Raw genomic sequence first — 22,901 nt, forward strand, 5'->3', positions numbered from 1 at the left:
GCATAGGTTTTTCATATGTTGCTTTTTGGTGTCTTAAATGCCTGACAATTTCGATTGCTTTTCTTTTCCTTCCTTCCTTCCTTCCCTCCTTTCTTCCTTCCTTTTCTTGCTTTCTTCTTTCTTCTTCTTTCCTTTTTTTTTTTTTTGAGACAAGATCTGGCTCTATTGCCCAGCTTTTTGAGTAACTGGAACTACAGGTGTGTGCCAGCATGTCTAGTTAATTTTTGTATTTTTTTGTAGTGGTTTCCCCATGTTGCCCAGGCTGGTGTCCAATTCGCAGGCATGAGCCACCACACACAGCTACTTTTCTTTAAAAGAATTTCTTTTCACAATCGGTGTTAATGGAGAGACCATTGAATAGATTTTAATGGTAAAATTAGTTATTTGTAAATTTGAATACAATATATGAAACTAACCTGAAATTAAAGAACTGAATTCCATTTCTAGATGGTGTCCTAATGTCTTGCTATTTAAGATAATGCTGCTTTCTGTAATAGGTAAAAATACAAATCTCAGTAGCTTAGCTCAATAGAGGTTTGTTTTCTTCTTTATGTGAATTAAAAATTGATATGTCTGGATTGGTAGCATAGCAGAACAGGTCTCTACTTCACAGAGAAATTCAGATTCTCAGGCTAACAGAGGCTGTTTCATCTATACATGGATTCTAGAAGTCCCTATTATCAATGATTATCTTACAGAAAGAGGGTGAAACAAGTTAACAACTCATATGAGAGATTGTCATCAGCCAGGTCTGGGAATGCTGAGTTCCTTGGCCTAAGGAAACATAACTAAGAAGGTATGTTTGAAATAAAACAAAATGAATTTCATACAAAAACTAGCTTTTCACTATGATAATGTTATTGATAATTGTGCTATATGTTGAATTATATATTAGTTGCATCAAGAGACACATACAAATTGATGCCGTTGGGGAAAACAAACAGTTAATTTGAAGGACAAGTACCTGACTTTAACTCTGCCAAAATTTAACCTTTCTCGATATTTATTTTCTCATCTGTAAAATAAAGTTCTTAGCCACATCAATTGATCTCACCATTGCATGAATCTCAGATTTACTTGAGAATTAGATGCACTTTCTTAAAAATTAAAGTACATATATATGCACATTACACATATTTGCATACGGATTGCAGAAACCCTATGACATTAAGTCTAATATTTGTAACTATAATGCACTTAAACTTAAATACACTTAAATACACTTAAAAAATAACTTCAAGGTCTTCCATAAGAAATATCTTATATGTCTGTTTCTATGAATATATTTGGTGAGAAGGTAATATGATTTGACTCTGTGTCCCCACTCAAATCTCACCTTGAGTTGTAGTAATCCTCAAGTGTTGTGGGATAGACCCACTGGGAAGTAATTGAATCATGGGGGCGTGTTTTTCCTGTGGTGTTATTGTGATAGTGAATAAGTCTCATGAGATCTGATATATAAAGAGGAGTTATATAAAGAGGAGTTCCCCTACACAAGCTCTCTTGCCTGCCTCCAAATAAGATGTGACTTTGCTCCTCATTCACCTTCAGCCATGATTGTGAGGCCTCTCCAGCCATGTGGAACAAGAAACCTCTTTTCTTTATAAATTACCCAGTCTCCAGTATGTTTTCATTAGCAGTGTGAGAACAGACTAATACAGAAGGTATCTGCAGACATTGATGCATACATTAATGTTTTTATTAATGGTTTCAAGAAAGAAAGAAAGGAAAAAGAACATGTCACCATTTGGCTGGCCAAACTTGAGTAACTTTAATAATAATTCATTTTACAATTGCACTATTAGTTCTTTCCTATGTGAGGTTGATATTTCTAATTTTCTGCCTAGAGAATTATTTTTGAAGAATAATTGGGTAAGCAGTGTGAAGAGATAGATTGGTCAGGTTCTTTAAAAATATGATAGATTTTGGATACTGAGAATGTTTCCTTTTATAGAAGTTTTTTGTCTTGAATGGGGGACAGAGAAAATATTTCTTTACCTTTAGTTGCTTTCCCTGAGTTGCTCATATATTACAGAACATAACATGACAAGAGAAAAATTGATTCTCTGGGTATAAGTATTAAGGATGAAAACAATTCCATTAATTTTATCCATTACTCTTTTTCTGTCCTAACATTTGGAATAACTGGACAGTGTCAGCTATTTTTGTGGTGATAAATAACAAGGCTATTATAGAACTAAGGTGTTTTTGGATCATTCATACTTGAATTATAGGATGAAAAATGTGTAAGTTAAAGGCTTTTAAAATTTCTGTTTTCACTAAAATTTATGGTTAACCCATAGTTTCTGCCTGTATTTGTGCCGATATCATAAACATTCTCTATTTTTTAATAGACAATCAGATGTATATATAACGTTATCTATACACTACATTCATTGTTAGACACAAACACAACTTCTGATTTCTTGTCTCCCTGCTTAGTGGGATTAACTATTGTTTGGGAGTTATGGAAAAGTGAGACCTTAATAGACATACTGAATTGCCCAATACTGTGCTACTGCAGCTGTTTCTGTAGTAGTATAATATATTTTTGTGGTATAATACTATCTGAAGTCCAATTTATGCACTTCTAAAGTCAAAGTTATCATGTCATTTATTTGGTCACCCTTCAAGACCGCTCTCTCCACTCATAAAGCATTGCAAATTAAATTTTGACTACCATATTCTTATTGGTCCTTTCTCAGACTTTAAGTTTTAAAATGCATTTTGGAAGCTAATGGTACGGACAATAGCTTTGAAAGATTTACTTTTTGAATTGCAAGTACAAACCGACATCCTAATTCAAAGAACTTGGAAATATGTGTGATCAGATAAGACGAGTTTTTCTGACTTTTCGAGACTACATAAAGAGCGCATAGCTAATAAGGAGGACTAAAAAAGAAAAGCTAGATGAAGAGGCAAGAAAATAGATATTGTAATAATTTTGAAGACGATCCTTTAACAGTGGTAATTCCAAAGTTGGTAAGCAATTGAACTTCCCACAAAGCTTGCAGGTCTGAAAATGTAGAAAGGCAAATCCGTAATGTAAGGATGTTATCTTAGTCATAACTGTAGAGAGAAAAAGGAGGTACATTTTAAATTGATTTGTTTTAATTGCAAAATTGACTAAGTGTGCTCTGAATTTACAATGATTGCCTCTATCTACCTCAGATGGAATAGGCTCTGAAAAGAAAACTAATTTAGATTTTGAAAAAATAAAATTATGCATTTACACTTCAGGTATGGTTTAAAAGCTCACTCAGTTTATTTGTTCTGCACTACATACTTCTCAGAATAGTTTCATACTTTCTGTGTCAGTGTTTTTCATTAAACAGCTAGATTAGATTCATAACAAGTAAGAGAAACTGAAGGTTATAATGGCTAAGAGAGTAGTATAAAATAGGCAGTAAGTGAAGGAGACTGAACTAAATTTCATGTTTCCTGATAACCTTTCCTGACCTTGCCAAAAATATGCCTGTGATCCATACATTTACTAGACAAGCTGAGGTGAGTAAAATCAAATCACCTTTTATATGTATATAACACATAATTGGTGGTGAAGCTCCATGCAGTTAAAAAAAAAAACTGCTCTGAGTAGTCCTCTCATAGCCATCTATATATATATATATATAAAATATATTATATTTATATAATTTATATATTATATATTAAATTATATATTGTAATATTGTACATGTATAATATATAAATATTTGTAATATATTTATATATTTAAATATTTTATATTTTATATATTTTATATGTATTATATATATTATCTATAAAATATATATTATATATTATATATTATATATAATATGAATCTATATTATCTGTTATATATATGTATAAATATATATTATATATTATGTATAAATATATATTATATATTATGTATATATATTATATATTATGTATATATTATATATTATGTATATATATTTCATATATAAATAAATATATATTTATATATTTCATATATTTTAAAATATATTTTATATATTATATATTTCATATATTTTAAAATATATTTTTTATATATTATATGCAAATCATATATGTTTATATAATTTATATATTTTATATAAAATTATATGTAATTATATATAGATTATATATAAATATTATAGATTAAATATAAATAATTATATATATTCCATATATATAAATTTTATAAAATATATGAAAATAATATATATATGTTTATATAATTTATGTACTTTATATAAAAATTATATATAATTGTATATAATTAATAATTTATATATTTTCTATAAAAATTATAGATAATTATATAAAATTATATATAAATATATGAAAATTATATATAATTATATGAAAATTATATATAATTATATAAAAGTTATATAGAATATATGTTTATATAATGTATATATTTATATATAAATGTTATATATAAATATATTATATAATATATAAATAATATATAAATATATTATATAATGTATAAATATATTATATAGTATATAGATATATTCCATAATATATAAATAGATTTATTGATAAATAATTATATATTTATTTATAAGTTATAATATATTTATATATTTATATATTATATATATTTATATATTTATATATTATATATATTTTTATATTATATAACATTTATATACAAAATATATACATTATATAAACATATATTATATATAATTTTTATGTAAAATATATAAATTATATAAGCATATATTATACATAATTTATATATAAATATATAGGAATTTTTTACAATATATAAGTATATTTTATATACTATATCAATATATAATATAAAATATATATATATTTATGAAATATATAAATATATGTTATATATTATAAAATATAAAGATAAATATATAAACATAAATATGTAATATGTATAAATATGAATATTTTATAAATATATATTATATATAATTCTATAGTTTTTATAGAATTATATATAATATGTAATTATTTATAGAATTATATGCACTTATTTTTGTATGATTATATATAACCTAATATATATTATATATTATAATTAATCATAAATACATATAGATATATGTGAAGCACAGTAAAGTGAAGTGTAATAAAATAATGTATGCCTGTATATTGGTGGTTAGCAGAAGCTGAGGTAGCTAGTGTGCAGGGGGCATAGGAGATGTTAACCAAAGTATACATAATTTTAGTTAAATAGAAGGAATACATTTCAAGAGATCTATTGTACAGCATGGTGCCTATAATTAATGATAACATATTATATTCTCGAAAAACTTTAAAGAGAGTTATGCACTCTCACTATAAAAAATGTTCCGTGCTCCATAGAAATGTTATGTGATCTCACCATAGAAAATGACTATTGAAGGGAATGCATTCACTAGTTCGCTATATTTAACCACTTCACAAAGCAGATACTTTATTTATTTTATTTTATTTTATTTTATTTTATTTATTTTGAGACGGAGTCTCGCTCTGTTGCCCAGGCTGGAGTGCAGTGGTGCGATCTCGGCTCACTGCCAGCTTTGCCTCCTGGGTTCACGCCATTCTCCTGCCTCAGCCTCCCGAGTAGCTGGGACTACAGTTGCCTGCCACCACGCCTGGCTAATTTTTTTGTATTTTTTAGTAGAGATGGGGTTTCACCATGTTAGCAAGGATGGTCTCGATCTCCTGACCTCGTGATCCACCTGCCTCGGCCTCCCAAAGTGCTAGGATTACAGGCGTAAGCCACTGCACCCGGCCAGCATATACTTTAAAACAGCAATCCCCAGCCTTTTTGTCACCAGGGACCTGTTTTGTGGAAGTCAAATTTTCCATGGATCAGGGGGTTGGTGGGAGGGTGGTTTTGGGATGATTCAAGTGCATTACATTTATTGTGCACTTTATTTCTAGTATGATTACATTGTGATATATAATGAAATAATTGTACAACTCATAACAATGTATAATCTGTGGGAGCCCTGAGCTTGTTTTCCTGCAACTAGATGGCCCCATCTGGGGGTGATGGGAGACAGTGACAGATTCTCATTAGATTCTTATTAGATTCTCATAATGAATCTAAATCGAGATTTGCATTAGATTATCATAAGAAGCTCACAATCTAGATCCTTCGTATACACAGTTCACAATAGGGTTCGCACTCATATGAGAATCTAATGCGCTGTTGATCTGACAGGATGTGGAGCTCAGGTGGTAATGCCAACAATGGGGAGAGGCTGGAAATACAGATGAAGCTTAGCTAGCTTGCTTGCCACTCATCTCCTGCTGGGCGGTCCGATTCCCAACAGGCCATGGACTGGTACTGGTTTGTGGCCCGGCTGTTCGGGACCCTGTGTTTTAAAACATCATATTGTACACGTTAAAAACACATTATTTGTACATTTAATTTTTTAAAAAATGAATGATAGGCAAAATTGTCAATTTAGCCTCAGCACTGTGCAGGAAAAATAGAGTTATGATTTAAAACTTAGTCACCTTGATATTTATGACAGATTTTTTTCAGCAACAGAAATCTGTAAATGAAGCAATTACAGTCTGACGACATCTCATATTTGAACCATGTAAAATCGCTCTCCTCATTATCATTCAATAATTCTAATGAAAATTTCTGATTGTGATTTGGTTTCCCAAACTGATTGTTTTGGCCACACAAGAAAATATGTTGGTTTGTGTGACAATTATATTGCTCACCATAAACTAGTATATTAATTGATCTCTTGGTATATATTTCAATTTTTGTGAGTTTAGTTAGTCTTGTCAGCCTAATTAAATACAACGAACTCTGGGACACAGATAAGAATGTGTATTTTCTAACGTGACAGTTTTAGTAGTCAGGGTCTGGGCTGTGGACCCTGGACCTCAACACCATGATTGATGAAGTCTGTTGGAAAAACTGATAGGATTTATTTGGTCTAAACCCTTAAATAGCCTCTGGTCTCTTTCTGCCCTTTGCATCTTTCTTACAGTAATTTTGAATTACTTGTTGTGTTGGTATAGGATAGCTTAAAGAAGGTAATCACTCTAAAAGAGCCTGGTGTATGGATTGGCCTTTAAAGAGCACTCATTAATGTTCCCTCAGCTTCCTCCAACACTTAATACCTTAGAGACTATAGATGGAGCATTCCACCCTGCTGATTTCCTACTTCTTCATGAGTTCAAAGACATTGTCATAATACTATCCAGTCTTATTGTGAAGAGAAAACCTGTGTAATGGTTGCATATTGTAAAATGTCACATGGATGTTAGTTTTTTTCCATATGAATATATAGTGTGCTCATTCCATCCACTATACTTTCACATAACAGCAATTAACAATAAAACAATGTGGAGGTGTCTCAATTGGATGATTCTCAAATTGTTTCCTTTATTAGAATACCAATGGAGTGTTTCAAACCATATGGTTAATTTTCTCTTATAACACTATACATTATATGTGTGTGTGTGTGTGTGTGTGTGTGTGTGTGATGATATAACAAGGGCTACAAAAGTAAACTCAGAATCAGTTTAGCCACAATTAGGCCATTTTCTATGGCCCATCAATAAGTATCAACTCTAGTTACAATAACCTTGCTTCTCGGTGCAATTTAAATTTCTTTATCTCCTTATGTCTATTTTTATACTCTTCCTCATATGGTTAAATGTTAATAATACTTGCCCTCTTTAAACATCTCTCTGTATGATGAAAATCACTATTCTTGGAACCTTAACTTCATTTATCATGTCATGGCCTCCATAAATCATATACATTTTACCACATTAGATTTGATGTCTAGGATGCACATAATCAAGATGAATGCTGCTCTCATAATTATAGCTTCAAACCTGTGATTCAATGGGCTGCCGTAATCATCTTTACGAAAGATCACCCCACATATACTGATAATTTTATAAAATTTGCTTAATCATTGTTGAAAGCTATATCTCAAAAGTAAAATTCAGAAAGTCAGTCCTTATAGAACAACCACTGTATAAAGTTCACTAAGCTTACTTCCACTTATATATTATGAATAATATGTTAAATATCACTCAGTGTAATCTTTAACACTGCATTGATAATATTCTATTACCAGAGACAACTTACATTATCAAACATTTTATATTCCAGAGTAGATTTCACTTCTCTTCCAGCTATATTTTAAAAAGTCAGCTATATCATCTCTTCAGAACTGTTATAAACTAGATTCATTAGTTTTAACCAATAAATTTATATATATATATATATATCTCATATCTCTACAATGTGGGCATAATAGTAAAAGATTGTTTTATTTCAGAAAAATACAAATATTTTCTTAACTACTTTGATAATTATGGCCATTTAGATGTTTTATAAATAAATACATTTCTGTTTTTTAGAAAGTATGCTTTCTTTACAATAAGTAACATGTGAAAAGTAATGAAAACTTGTACTGATTATAAATGTGGGAATACTCAAGTATAAATTCCATGAGGACACGGACTATGCCTACCTGACCAGCAATATTTTCCTGGCATTCTCACAGTGAATGAGAGGATGGATATATGGATACATTTGTCTCACAAAGCTCTTTGCAGTCTGACTAGATTAGCTGTAGAAAAAGTTACAGGTAAAATTTCATTTTATACTTTCCAAAGCCATCATAAGATACATTATCTAAATATGTTATTTTTAAATAATTAGTTTACAATGACAGTAGCAGTAGCAGTTGTATTAATACTATGGCTTATAGAGTACTTACTGTGAGTCTTCTAAGTACTTTAATATATTAATTCATTTAGTATTAATGTTATTAATATCTCAATTTTTTGAAAGAAGAAACTCAGGTACAGGAAGATAAATTATCACACCCAAGGTTACCAGAATGAAAGATTGTGAGGCAATTATACAGAATCCATACCCTTAACCATAACACTACACTACATCTCAAAAATCAAGTGAGGCAGTGGTAATAATACCAATTCCTGAATATCAACACAACAAGTAATTAAGAATATGCATATTTAACACTTTTACTTTTATCTATCGGATAATGTTAGTAAACAGTGATTTACAGTAACTCATATAAGGAAAAGACAATACCTTTCTTCCTTATTTTATGAGGCAGATGTTTTCAAATTATTGTTGTGAAAACTATAGATCCACAGTTTTCTTACATTAGCAAACTAACAAGCTTGCTAGATATTGTGACTTTTAATTTATACTTAGCATCATGTTGATTAAAGCTTAAATTTGGCAATTAGACTGAAATGTATTCATTGGAAATGTCTATATGTCATTATTTCAGTAAAAATATATTTAGATGTGATATTAAATACAAATGCATCAAGTGTAAACCTGTGCAGCTTTGTCTATATATTTTATATTTTGATTCCTCCACAAAAGTATCTAACACATCAAGATTCCAATGTGTTTCAAATATTGCCAGTTTATACTCATTCCTTTAGTTTAAGGCAATGATTTGAAAATGTGATTCTCAGTACACCAAATGGTTTACAAGTTGTTTGATGGTTTCAGTGAAGGAAGTGATAGAATAATTATTCTCATATACATTTCACAAATTTGAAATGTAAGATTAAGATAATTGTTAAAAAGCTTATATGCCACCTAAAAAGCTAACAACACATAATAGATTTGGGGGCAAAAAGCAAAAGAAGATTCTGGAAAAAATAGCTTCACAAAATTGCAAGCTTGACTATTCAAAGCAATAACATATAATATTTTAGAGTAATTACTATCAAAAGTTCAGCTTACAATGAAACAAACACATTAATATGAAGATTATATGGTACCTCTTGGAAATATGTTTTAATATAGGAAAGAAAAGTGCTTTACAACTTTTTGTTCTATTTATTATTGAGAATGTATGCTACAGGAACAATATTAATATTAATATTAATTCCTAATAATTGTTCTCAATGTTTACAGAACCACTATGTGTGTAGAAAAAAACTTAATATAGACATAAAAGATCTTACATCTAAATACCAATAAAAAAACTGCCCTATTTAAAACATAATTGTTAGTCAAAAATATGGTCTTTCTTTGCAGTCAGTGTAGACAAAAATAGTGCAAATTGCTAGTCAAAATATCATGGCCACATGTGTTTTTTAAATACCTGTTTGAATAAGTGGATATATAACAAATTTTTTTCTAATTTAGAATGTTCTCATGGTAGTGAAACACATGTTCTTAAGAATGTCTGAGTTAGGGGATGCAATTGTAATAATTTCTTCATGATATTGTTAATACAGTAAAGAAAAACAATGCATCGATTGGGCTTTTGACAGTTGGTGTTTATCAATACATGTTCTGTATCCTGAATGGACTAAAAACTTGAGTAAGGTAGAAATCATGGCCAAAATATACTGACCTTTAACATGAAAGTAAAGCATTAGGTTATTTAATATGACTTAAATTCCAATGTTTCAGTCTCTGAATTTAACTCCTCACCATCAACAGATTATTTTTTTCACATATATGAAGACAGTAACAGTGATGACATATTAACAAAAGTCTACAACCAAACACTAAATTAACAAAAGAAAAACCTTCAAAATCTGAAGTTGATTAAAATATACACTTTAAATTCATTTTTCAGTATTTCTAGATTCTCCTTATAGCTTATGACAGAAACATGATTTTTGATTTGGTGTCTGATGGAGTGCCAAAGTGGTCTTTAGTGAGAATTTTTGCCATTACTTTTACACACAGATTGATCCTCAAAAGTAGAAAAGTCTAGCAGAAACACAAATGGCCAGCTACCTTCCATTCTTGACTACATACAATTTTAAGGTAATATTTCTTAAGATATTAAACATATGAGCAAAGACATGATTATGGAAACAACCCATGCTTCAAGCAATCTATTATTTACTGAATATGAGTACACATACCTTGGAGAATATCTGACACAATGGCATCTTTTGCATTATCCTGAAATAATTACTAATAAATGTAATATATTCTCTGTTACATTTACTATTAACATTACAAAACATTTCAAAATACCTAAAATTGATTGTCTGAATGCACAGTAATTGTTCACCATTATTGAAATGTTAAAATTGTAAAAAGTTAGGTGCATTGGCTCATGCCTATAATCCCACCTACTCCAGAGACTGAGGAGTGAGGATGACGTGAGCCCAGGAGTTCAAGGTTGCAGTGAACTACGACTGCATCACTGCACTTTAGCCTGGAAAACAGAGTGAGACCCCCAACTCTTAAACAAAAAAAGAAGAAAGAAAAAACCGAGGTATCTACTCAAGAAACTTCCATTAAATGTAAATATTATAGGGTAATTTAGTAACTCACTAAAACGTTAAGTTACATTGCAATAAATTCAATTATTTTATTATTTTCTATTTTCATTTTAAAGTACCAGTCCAACTTTTAACACAGGCAGCCAGCCTATTTTCCTGAGTAAATGTGAGCCATAAATATAAGTCCCCACGGTGAAGAAGGAAAGAGCATGAACAAACTTCAACTAAAAATTTTATGTCTAGGATTAGCACTATGTATACATTAGAGAGAAAATTTTATTCAGAATCACTAAAATAATGGTTTGCATTGTGTTGTGATATGAGGTACCATTTGTAAGATATTGAGAATGGTGCTCAGCACTGTGGGAGACTTGGTATGAGAGCCTTGGCCAGGCGCCCAAAATTCAGGGAGCCATGCTCTTGCCCTTCTCCTTTGATACATGGTCCCATAGGATGAGGCATTAACAAGGCAAAGGAGACTATAAATACCAAGTCTGCCCTCTATTTCTTTAGGGCCTCAAGCAAATACAGATAACAGAAATCTAGTGTTTCCCAATCAAATAATCCTGAGTCTGTTTGAAGGCCTGCACCTACCTAATGCTTCCATCTGTCCTCCTGAGGGCCTCCTGTGTTACCAATCATTGGCCAGATGTACCACTTCTCCCAGGATGGGGATGGATCTTGAATATGTGTGTGAGGCCTTTTGCAGAACGGGACAGAAGTGGAAATGGGAAGAGAAGACAAAAAGGGCCTGGAGTCAAGCTCTCTCCACATCACCAGATTCCAGCAGTGAAATGCAAGAATTCTGAGAAGTTGAAATTTTTAAATTGGCCTTGCAGGCTATGATTAAGCTGTATTTCTACATTTTTTGAGGACAGACATTTTATTAAATATTTTTTAGTTTAATAATTTTCAAATATTTAGAAATTTATTGTCTGAGCCTTTATTTATTCTCATGTATACCTCCCGCCCACAACAATGAGGACCTTGCAGTATTTAAACTTCATAAATGGTGGCTAATTTCTCTCAGAGTGCAAAACTGGAAGATGCCAAACCTTGATGAGGTTTAGCCTGGGAACCAACACAGCATAACTTCTGCCACATTCTATTAAAGCATATCACAGAGCAGTGATTCAAGGTGAGGGGATTATATACTAATGCAAAAGTTATGGTTCATCCGGGGGCACCAAAACTTTCCAGAAATATTTACGTAGATTAATGAGTAGATTAACTTGGTCAGAAAATTAATGTAGTCAAAACTTAAGGCATAATAATAGTGAGAAGCCCATATTAACTTTTTAATCATAAGCTAAAACATACCCTAAATGAAGGGAGAGATTTTTCACTACGTTTTAGTTAAAGGCCAACAAGTAGTTGAATAAAGTTTGGTTTATTGATTTTTGCAGCAGAAAGAATGACCTTCATGAGGAGTCATGTATCATCTCAGTAAGAGAATGTTAGGAAGGATTAATTATAGAATTTGGTCTTGCGTAATGTGATTTTATGGGGCTTTAAATATAGACTGAATGTTGTCAGGAGCCAGGATAATGCTATCATTGGTATTTGTATTTGTTTCCTAGAGATGCTATAACAATGTACCATAAGGTCAGTGGCTTAAAATAAAATAAATTTATTCTCTCACAGTTTTGGAGGCTAGAAGTCTAAAATCAAGATATAACAAGGACCATGGTCCCACTGAAACTCTGGGTAGTATATTTCTTTGCCTCTCCTTAGCTTCTGGGGTTGGCAGTAAATAGTTGGTATCCCTGGGCTTGCAGCTGTATCATTCAAACCTCTCCACTGCCATCACACGGTGTTCTCCCTGCTTGTCTCTGTCCTCACATGGCAGTTCCATCTTCTACTAATGCCACCAGTCATATTGGATTCAGAGCCCAGCCTACTCCAGTATGACTGCATGTTTAATTAATTATACGTGTGATTACCCTATTTCCAAATAAGGTCAGATTCTGAGGTACTGGGGGACAGGATTTCAGTATATCTACTGGGGGCCACAATTTAATGCATAACATTAACCTAATAGTTCTTATCTAGTAAGTAGGGTCATTTTTATGGTGTGAACAACGGCTTGATTTTGTCTCTGCATATTCTCCATGTATAGACATGATTATAAAGTAGTCCGGTTTTGGTTTGGACCTATCACAGTCACAGATTAGCCTTGTTCTCTACAATTATAATGTTCAGCACAAGAACACCATGGGCTAGCTATGAGAGATATGCCACTTTCTGGCAACATTAACCCTAGTTGATAGTGCTAAGCCAGGTCCTGGCTGTTGGTGGTTACCTTTCTATTTCTTGTAACTCGAATAAAATGTAGTAGATGAGAGAATGATCAACACTTCCAAACTGATTGAAAATTGAAAGTAAAATAAAAAACAAAATAAAAGTACTTTACTAACATAACAAATAGAAATTTAAAGATTCAAGATTGGAGTTTGAATTGGCAAAGAGGGTTGATTATGAGTTCTACTTTTTAAATTATGAGTTGGTGGGCTAGTGGCATATTCGGATGGTGATGTTATTAAGAATTTGGATATATGAAATGAAGGTCTGGAAAAACATTAGAAAATTTTAAGAATGGATAAATTCACTAAAAGGGACTATGGATACAGAAGAGAAAAGAAATATCAAAATGAAACTTGAAACAATGTCTGTAGTTAGGATTTAGAAGAAATAATATGATACAAGTAAAAATACTTTTACTGCATACTAGATAGTGTGTCCACAGTTTATTCCTTCTGGTGGGTTCTTGGTCTCGCTGACCTCAAGAATGAAGTCGCAGACCCTTGTGGTGAGTGTTACAGTTCTTAAAGATGGTGTGTCTGGAGTTTCTTCCTTCAGATGTTCAGATGTGTTCGGAGTTTCTTCCTTCCAGTGGGTTCGTGGTCTCGCTGACTTCAGGAGTGAAGCTGCAGGCCTTTGCAGTGAGTGTTACAGGTCTTAAAGGTGGCAGGTCTGGAGTTATTTGTTCCTCCAGGTGAGTTCCTGGTCTTGCTGACTTCAGGAATGAAGCCGCAGACCCTCGCGGTGAGTGTTACAGCTGATAAAGGTAGTGCGGACCCAAAGAGTGAGCAGCAGCAAGATTTATTGTGAAAAGCCAAAGAATAAAGCTTCCACAGCATGGAAGTGGCCCCGAGTGGGTTGCCGCTGCTGGCTCTGGTGGCCAGCTTTCATTCCCTTATTTGGCCCCGCCCACATCCTGCTGATTGGTCCATTTTACAGAGCGCTGAGAGGTCCATTTTACAGAGTGCTGATTGTTGTGTTTACAATCCTTTAGCTAGACTCAGAGTGCTGACTGGTGTGATTTTACAGAGTGCTGATTGGTGCGTTTACGATCCTTTAGCTAGACACAAAAGTTTTCCAAGTCCCCACCCCACCCAGAAGCTCAGCTGGCTTCACCTGTCAATAGGATTATATTAGATAAGAAAAGCTAGATATGTACCAGTACTTTGAAATATAGTAAAGGAAAATGAGATACTTTACCAGAAAGTTAGTTCCCTAATAACAGAAACTTTAAAACAACACCAAAATTGCTTCCTTTCAGTAAAGTTTCCAGGTATCAAGTAAGGCCCCTTTGGATCTCAAGAGTCCATAATTCTATTAAGGATAGGGAGAAACTGGTGGTGAGGAAGACAAAGTAACATCCTCACTGATGAGAAGTGGTTTACTGAAGCAAAAATTTGTATATATTTTCCTAGTTATTACTAGCATGAATATTTTTAAAGCAAAAACATGTAGCCAATAAAGAGAGAAAAAATGATATAATCAATAAAAAGAGAAACAGAGTGAAAATACAAGAAATTAGGAAGAACACAGGCAACTTATCTAGGTTAGGAAAAAATAGAATCAAAGCACATATTGAAGTTACATTAGGAATGGATAAAGTACATCTGTCTAAGAAAAGAGTCTATAAACAGATTGTTGAACTTTTTATTTGTCATAGATGATTTTTTTCGGGGGGAGTTTGTTTGTAACAAAGGCAAAGTGAATTTTGAGAGAAGAGGAAGGAAGAAACTGGTTGGGCAGACAGTTAGGTTGGCTCCCTCAGTAAAACTCCTTCAAACCAAGAACAGCCTGAAAACCTAGCTGCAGGCCCCTGATTAAAAAAAAAAAAAAAAAAAAAAAAAAAAAAAAAAAAAAAAAAAAGCCCATGTCCCTAAAGGGAAACTCCCATTCTGCCAGCCCAGATGAATAAATTCCACTCCTTCTGGGGGGCATGCTTCTCTCCCACTTGGGCGCGCCTTTGTCCTTTTTGTTGTGCTTTGTCCCAATGGGTCCTTACTCTGCCCTCTCCCAATTGGTTCTTTGCATCCCTCTGCACTACTGTGTCTGTCTGAGGGGTGCATTTTGGTGCACTTTTCTGTCTGAGCATACCCCATCTTAAGCCCATAAAAACCCTGTGCTCAGCCTCTTTCAGGCCCCTGCTTGCTGCTGAGAGCTTTTCTGTAACTTATAATTCCTAGTCTGCCTTATTCACTCTTGGGTGTCTGTGTACCTTATTCTTCTTGGTCATGGGATAAGAACCCAGAATTCACTGAACTGCTGGAGCAAAAGAGCTGTAATGCTCCCGTTTGCCAAGCCATGGGTGGCAGGAGTAAAAGAGCTGTAACACTCCCTCTCACTGGCCAAACTGTGGTAGTGAAGAAGCTGCTGGGTGCTATTCCCTTCTACTCATCAAAGAGCAGGAGTAAAAATAGCCTCAACAATAGGAACTATGTTACAAAGTGAGGGTGCTTTCACAGGACAAAGCGTCTTGAGTGTAGTATAAAGTGAGGACATCTGTTGGAAGTAAAGAATCTGGAGGCAGTGTTTAAGGATTGGGGAATAAAACCAGTGAAATTACTAAAAATGTGATGGGGCAACCAACAAAACCAAGTAGAGTTTAAGTAATATGAGTTTCGAGGCCATCCATTTAGAACAGTGCCTTTCTCTAATATAAATGTGCGGAAGTTGCTATAGTGAATTAAATATAATATAGATTCTTAACTGGCATGGATAAAGTGCAAAGATCAATAACACACAAGGAGAAAATTACTGGAAAGTGTTGCTCATGTGGTTCTTAGAAATAAGGAACCAAGAGGAGTTTTAAAGCAAGTGAGATGTTAAAAGCACAAAGTCAGAGAAGTGGTTCAATAGTTCTTGAATGACAATACTTCAGGAAATTATAATCTGCTTGGTAGCAGTAGCCTATTTAAATATTACTTTTTAAAATTCAGAGGGTTAAGTTGATATTGATTGAAAACAGTGTTTATATTTAATAGCAGACTGAAAAACCTCAAATAATTAATTCCCTACATAGAAAATAATAAATTACATTTAAGACAATATTTCAAGTACTTAGTGTAACTTATTAAATTGTTTTAAATCAGGAACATGGCTATGCCATTAGGGAAATAAAATATTCATTGTTATAATGAGCTGAAAATCAAGATTAGTATTATTTTAAAATACTAGCAATGTACCTCTATTTGCTCAGACAAAACTGAACCAATTCATTAAACTTTATTTATATTCTAGGTTAATAAACAAGAACTGTATACATTTCAAATAATTGATGAATAGAAATGTTTAGGTTTTTTTTTCTCTAGAGAACTTACTTAGAAATAAAGAAAATGCATATAAATTGTGCAAAACCCAAAGCATATGTCAGGCAAAAATTACCTAATGTTATTTGAAGCAAACATTGTATAATTACTTGATGGTCAATTACATCTGATTAAAATGTATTGGTCAGCTTCATGTGGTAGAAACTACAGAGTGTTTGGAATTAATCATACACAAGTTCCGTTTCTTTCACTTTCTAGTTATGTAACTGTGGGCATTACTTAAGCTTTCCGAAATTCAGTGTTTTACTCTCTAAAATAATAACAGTATTTATTTTTTAGAGCTGTTGAGATGATTACATCTTTTCATGTAATTAATATGTTAAAATGTCAAATATTGTATTTTTTACATTGCAGGTAATTAAAAAGTTATTCGATTTCTTTCTTTCTTTCTCTCATTTGTCCAAAACACTTAATATTCTTTCCCCTTTCTTTAGAGCAAGAGTTGAACAACCAGAAAAAGTCTGTGGAGCTGCACAGCTTGCTGGTGTCATGCTTCACATTGTTTAAATGAAAATAGGACTTGCTTGTGCAAAGTGTAATGAAAATGTTGACACTCTTGATCAAGACAGAGATGAAGATAAATAAAAATAATATATTTTTTTGCAGGTGATGTCCATGTCCACAAATAATTTTAAGTGGACATGAATGAAATCCATTGTGATGTCAACTAGGTCCTTTTCTTTTTTAGTTAACCAAGAAAGAATACTTACTATACCTGAACACTGGCACAGAAGGATTAGCCTAATGGCTCTAGCCTCAAGGCTATTGCTGGAGAAAAATGGGCTGGTTCTGAAATTTTACATCTATAACCCCCTTTATGGTGCTTTTATTAAAACTGAGAGATGACATTTTTTGAGTAGATTTTTCTAAGGCTAGCATCCTTAGCTATTCAAAGGCAACTAATTGTCAAACCCTTTGAAACTTAAAAAAAGGCTCAAAGATTCAAGCCTCATGCACCCTTGTCTATAAAGCCTCTAAACTAGCTCTAACTTGTGTTTCAGAAATATGATCACTTGATGATCTTGAAGAGCAACTGGGGAAAGAATGAGGGCAAGGGAAATACTCCATCAGTATAAATATTCCTCTCATTTCTTGGTTATAATCCAGTACACTTCCAGAATTAGAATATCAGGAATTGAAGATGATTAGAATATATTTATAAAAAACGTCAATGTCATTTCTGTCCTCATTGATATTAACTTAGATGTTTATTCTTAACAAAATGAAAGTTCCTTAGAATGCAGGCATTTGTCTTAAATGTGTTTTCAATATGTAAAGTGTTTGAATGTTTTTGAATTAGCTAGTGTTGTGAATAACAAAACATTAATTTTTGATAAATTTGCTTAAATAGTAACAGTTTCCCTAGCTATTTAGATTATTAATGCCTACAAAACAAAAATGGGCAGAGATCCTGTTGAATTTCTAGTTGTAACTATTCCTGTGCTCAAAAATATGAATTTAAATTTATTTCCTAAATAATTTTTTGAATGAGAGTGTGTAAAGATTGTGAGCATAACTTTTACAGAATATAAAGTTGCAAACCTACAAAAACTGCAGATATATAATACCCGATTATCTTGTTAACACGTAGTCTTCTGAACTTACTTAAACTGTCAATTTTCTTTGATAAATTAAACTGTGCTTGAAACAGTTCCCTAGGCTAGATTACTTTTAGACCATTTGCTTCTGTGAACTGAAAACCATTACCTAATTTCTGGTTTGGCCTTCACCTCACCCTATATTCCTATTCCTTATCACCATTATTCTAACAACCAGACTGATTATTTTATATAAAATTTCTATTTGACAATAGAAATTGTCAAAGGTGATCTGTCTCTCAGACTTACTCTCCTGCTAGCGTTAGATGAAGTTTTTTATTTTCTTCTCTATATTCTAAGAGTCTTATTCTAGAACACTCAAAATTAAAATAAAAAATAAAAAAGTTTCTAGGGAATCAGTGCAGTTCGGGAGAATCAGATGAGGAAAACTTTAGGGTGTTTTCACAAAAATTGGATGTTAAAATCAGTACCCTGCATCCAGATAAATAAGAATTGTGTATTTTATTCAATAGATACAATTGGCATGCATAGAATATTACGTGTTTTCAAAAACTTTTTAATCTCCAATATTACATTAATTAAACTTTGTGCATATTTCATCAAAACTAGGAATTCTATTATACACGTAAGCTATAGTTTTTATATTTACATCTTGTGAAGTCTTTAAATTATTACTACTACTTTTATGGAGTAAAGGTAATACTGACATTCCATGTAAATTTATGGAGTAAAAGCAATATTGATGTTTCCATGTATTTTTAGAAAACTTTACTGTAAATTCAGTTGTCTCTACACATCTTTACCTAAGATTCACTTTCGCTCTTCTGCCAACTATCAGCTTTAACAGTAACTTGTGTATACTTCTGTAATAGCACCAATCACATTGCACTTTAATTGTCTATCTTCCCCAGTAAGATGTAAGATTCTTGATAACAAGGGATATGTCTTGTTCACCTTTATATCTTTAGTGACTAACGCAGTGCCTGGACAATACTCTTATGTTTATTGAGTAGATAAGTTAGTAAAATAAAAGAATAGTATTTAGGAAACTTTTCTACTAAATCTAATTTGACTTGGATCTTTCAGTCATTTAGTTAATAATATTTCAATGAGCAAAAAGCACCTTATTTCGTGGGTGCTCTTGATCTGAAAATTATACATATGTTTTACTTTCTATTATAATTGAATTTGGTATTTACCTTTTATAAGTTTATATAATTCAAATGTTTTGACTCTCAAAAATATTTGAACTTAACCATCTGTTGTTCAAGCTCATTTAATGTTCCAAATTGCAAGATTTCAGTAAGAGTTCTGCAAATGTAGCAGTGGTAACAAATTATTTGAATTAAATGAGAAGTGAGAATGCATCATTTACTCTTAGACCTCCATTAGGTCTTGGCACCCTGTTTCTAATAGAGTGGGAAGGATGTGTAAAATGTAAAAGGAAGATGGAGGAGGTAGATGTCAAATACCGCAATTATTCATTGAAACAGTTTACTAATTGAGAATGAAAATCTCTTTCTCTCTCAATTCTAAACTACTTACTATAAGCCTCCAGAGTATATTCTGAGCTACTGTTAAATAGGGTAGTAATTGCCATGACTGTAGTGGAAAGAGAAGTAGGAACATCAGTGAGTGTTCAATCATCTTCAATACTTAATGCGTATCATTGTATTTCATATTTCAAATATTATTATGCAGTTATGCAACCCCTTGTCTACATACTCAGGTCTGTAATAGTGTAAATTTCATGGATGACCTCAATACATCCACAGAGAAGGTTGTCTCCCGCTTGACTTGTGTATTCGTTTCCTATTGATGCTGTAAAAATGTACTGTAGACTTAGTGGCTTAAAACAACATACAATTTTTCTCTGACAGTTCTGGAGGTTGTAAGTCTAAGGAGATAACAGGGCTGCATTCCTTCTAAGGGCTTCAGGGGGAGAATTTATTCCCTTGCTGAGAGTAAAGGAGAAGGTACACATTTTGATAAAGAAAACCATAAAACCAATAGCTAGGACAATTGTGAGAAATTGAACGCTTTCCCACTAAGATGGAGAAAAAGGTAACGAATTCTTCTCTCATAATTTTTTTTTTTTTTTTTTTTTTTTTTTTTTTTTTTTTTTTTTTTTTTTGAGACGGAGTCTTGCTTTGTCGCCCAGGCTGGAGTGCAGTGGCGCGATCTCGGCTCACTGCAAGCTCCACCTCCCGGGTTCACGCCATTCTCCTGCCTCAGCCTCCCGAGTAGCTGGGACTACAGGCGCCCACTACCACGCCCGGCTAATTTTTTGTATTTTTAGTAGAGACGGGGTTTCACCGTGTTAGCCAGGATGGTCTCGATCTCCTGACCTCGTGATCCGCCCGCCTCGGCCTCCCAAAGTGCTGGGATTACAGGCGTGAGCCACCGCGCCCGGCCTTCTCATAATTTTTATTCAACATCATATTGGAAGCCACGGCTAGTGTAACTAAAAAAATGAAACAAATGCTATTCAGGTTATGAAGACGGAAATAAATTTCCATTCACAAATGCCTTGACTCTATGCAGAAAATCCCAAATAATTAAAAAAAAAGTTCTCACTAAGAATTTACTACTGCAAATGCAAGACATGTTAATATAAACAAGCCAGTTGCTCCCAGGTATACCAGTCGTTAATCAAATTTGAAATTAAAAACATACCACTTACAAGAGCACCCAGAAAAATGAATTACTTGGCTATAAATCTAACAAAATACACACAATATTTGTATCCAAAAAGGTTAAAACACTAATAAAAATAATCTAAGAGGATCTAACTAAATGGAAAGACATTCCACTTTAATGGATCAGAAACATTATTATTATTATTATTTTTGTTTAATTTTTTTCGAGATGGAGTCTTGCTCTGTCACCCAGGCGGGAGTGCAGTGGCCTGATCTCAGCTCACTGCAACCTCCACCTCCCGGGTTCAAGCGATTCTCCTGCCTCAGTCTCCTAAGTAGCTGGGATTACAGGCGCCTGCAATCACACTCGACAATTTTTTTTTTTTGTATTTTTAATAGAGACAGAGTTTTTCTGTTTTGGCCAGGCTAGTCTTGAAATCCTGATCTATGGTGATCCAACCTCAGGTGATCCACCCACCTTGGCCTCCCAAAGTTCTGGCATTACAGGCGTGAGCCACCATGTTCAGCAGACTCAATATTATCAAGATGTTGACATGGTTTGTCAAAGGCCTTTTCTACATCTGTTGAGATAATCATGTGGTTTTTGTCTTTGGTTCTGTTTATATGCTGGATTATGTTTATTGATTTGCGTATGTTGAACCAGCCTTCCATCTCAGGGATGAAGCCCACTTGATCGTGGTGGATAAGCTTTTTGATGTGCTGCTGGATTCGGTTTGCCAGTATTTTATTGAGGATTTTTGCATCAATGTTCATCCGGGATGTTGGTCTAAAATTCTCTATTTTTGTTGTGTCTCTGCCAGGCTTTGGTATCAGGATGATGCTGGCCTCATAAAATGAGTTAGGGAGGATTCCCTCTTTTTCTATTGATTGGAATAGTTTTAGAAGGAATGGTACCAGCTCATCCAAATTCGTCTGGTAGAATTTGGCTGTGAATCCATCTGGTCCTGGATTTTTTTTGGTTGGTAAGCTACTAATTATTGCCTCAATTTCAGAGCCTGTTATTGGTCTATTCAGATATTCAACTTCTTCCTAGTTTAGTCTTGGGAGGGTGTATGTGTTGAGGAATTTATCCATTTCTTTTAGATTTTCTAGTTTATTTGTGTAGAGGTGTTTATAGTATTCTCTGATGGTAGTTTGTATTTCTGTGGGATTGGTGGTGATATTCCCTTTATCATTTTTTTTTGCATCTATTTGATTCTTCTCTCTTTTCTTCTTTATTAGTCTTGCTAGCGACCTATCAATTTTGTTGATCTTTTCAAAAAAACAGCTGCTGAATTCAATGATCATTGAATTTGGAGTAATTTTCAGTTGATCAGGACATCTTTCAGAGCAGCAGGTGATGGCACAGGAGAAAGGAGCAGGCAAAAAAGCACTAAAGCCCAAGATGGGCATAGATTCTCTCAGTAAAGGATCCTGTGTGTTGATACCACCAATGCATACTGTCAGCATGCTTATTTTATTAGTAATCTATGTTATTTCTTGGCAACAAAACATATAAGCACATCTTACAAATAATATAATTTCTGTGTTGGTTAAGACTAAATAAATCCTGAAGATTCAAATAATGTCTCAACAGTTTTGTAGTTATTAATTTGAATGTCTTCCTTCCTCTGGAATCAATAGGTGCTACTATTATGCAGAATAATGATTGGCTTCTCACCCTGTTCAAGGCCTACATGAATAAGGCTGCCTTACTACTCAGTAGCTGCTTTTTGATTACTAAGAAACTCCTGTCTTAGTAAGAACTTAATAAATTATTTCTGTTTGCCTTCCTTTTTCTAAATCATTATCTGTTGTAAAACAAAGGTGATAGTCTGTACTGCCAGCTTTATTAT

Source organism: Gorilla gorilla, chromosome 14 (genome assembly GCF_029281585.2).
Source record: "Gorilla gorilla gorilla isolate KB3781 chromosome 14, NHGRI_mGorGor1-v2.1_pri, whole genome shotgun sequence".
Lineage (NCBI taxonomy): Eukaryota > Metazoa > Chordata > Mammalia > Primates > Hominidae > Gorilla > Gorilla gorilla.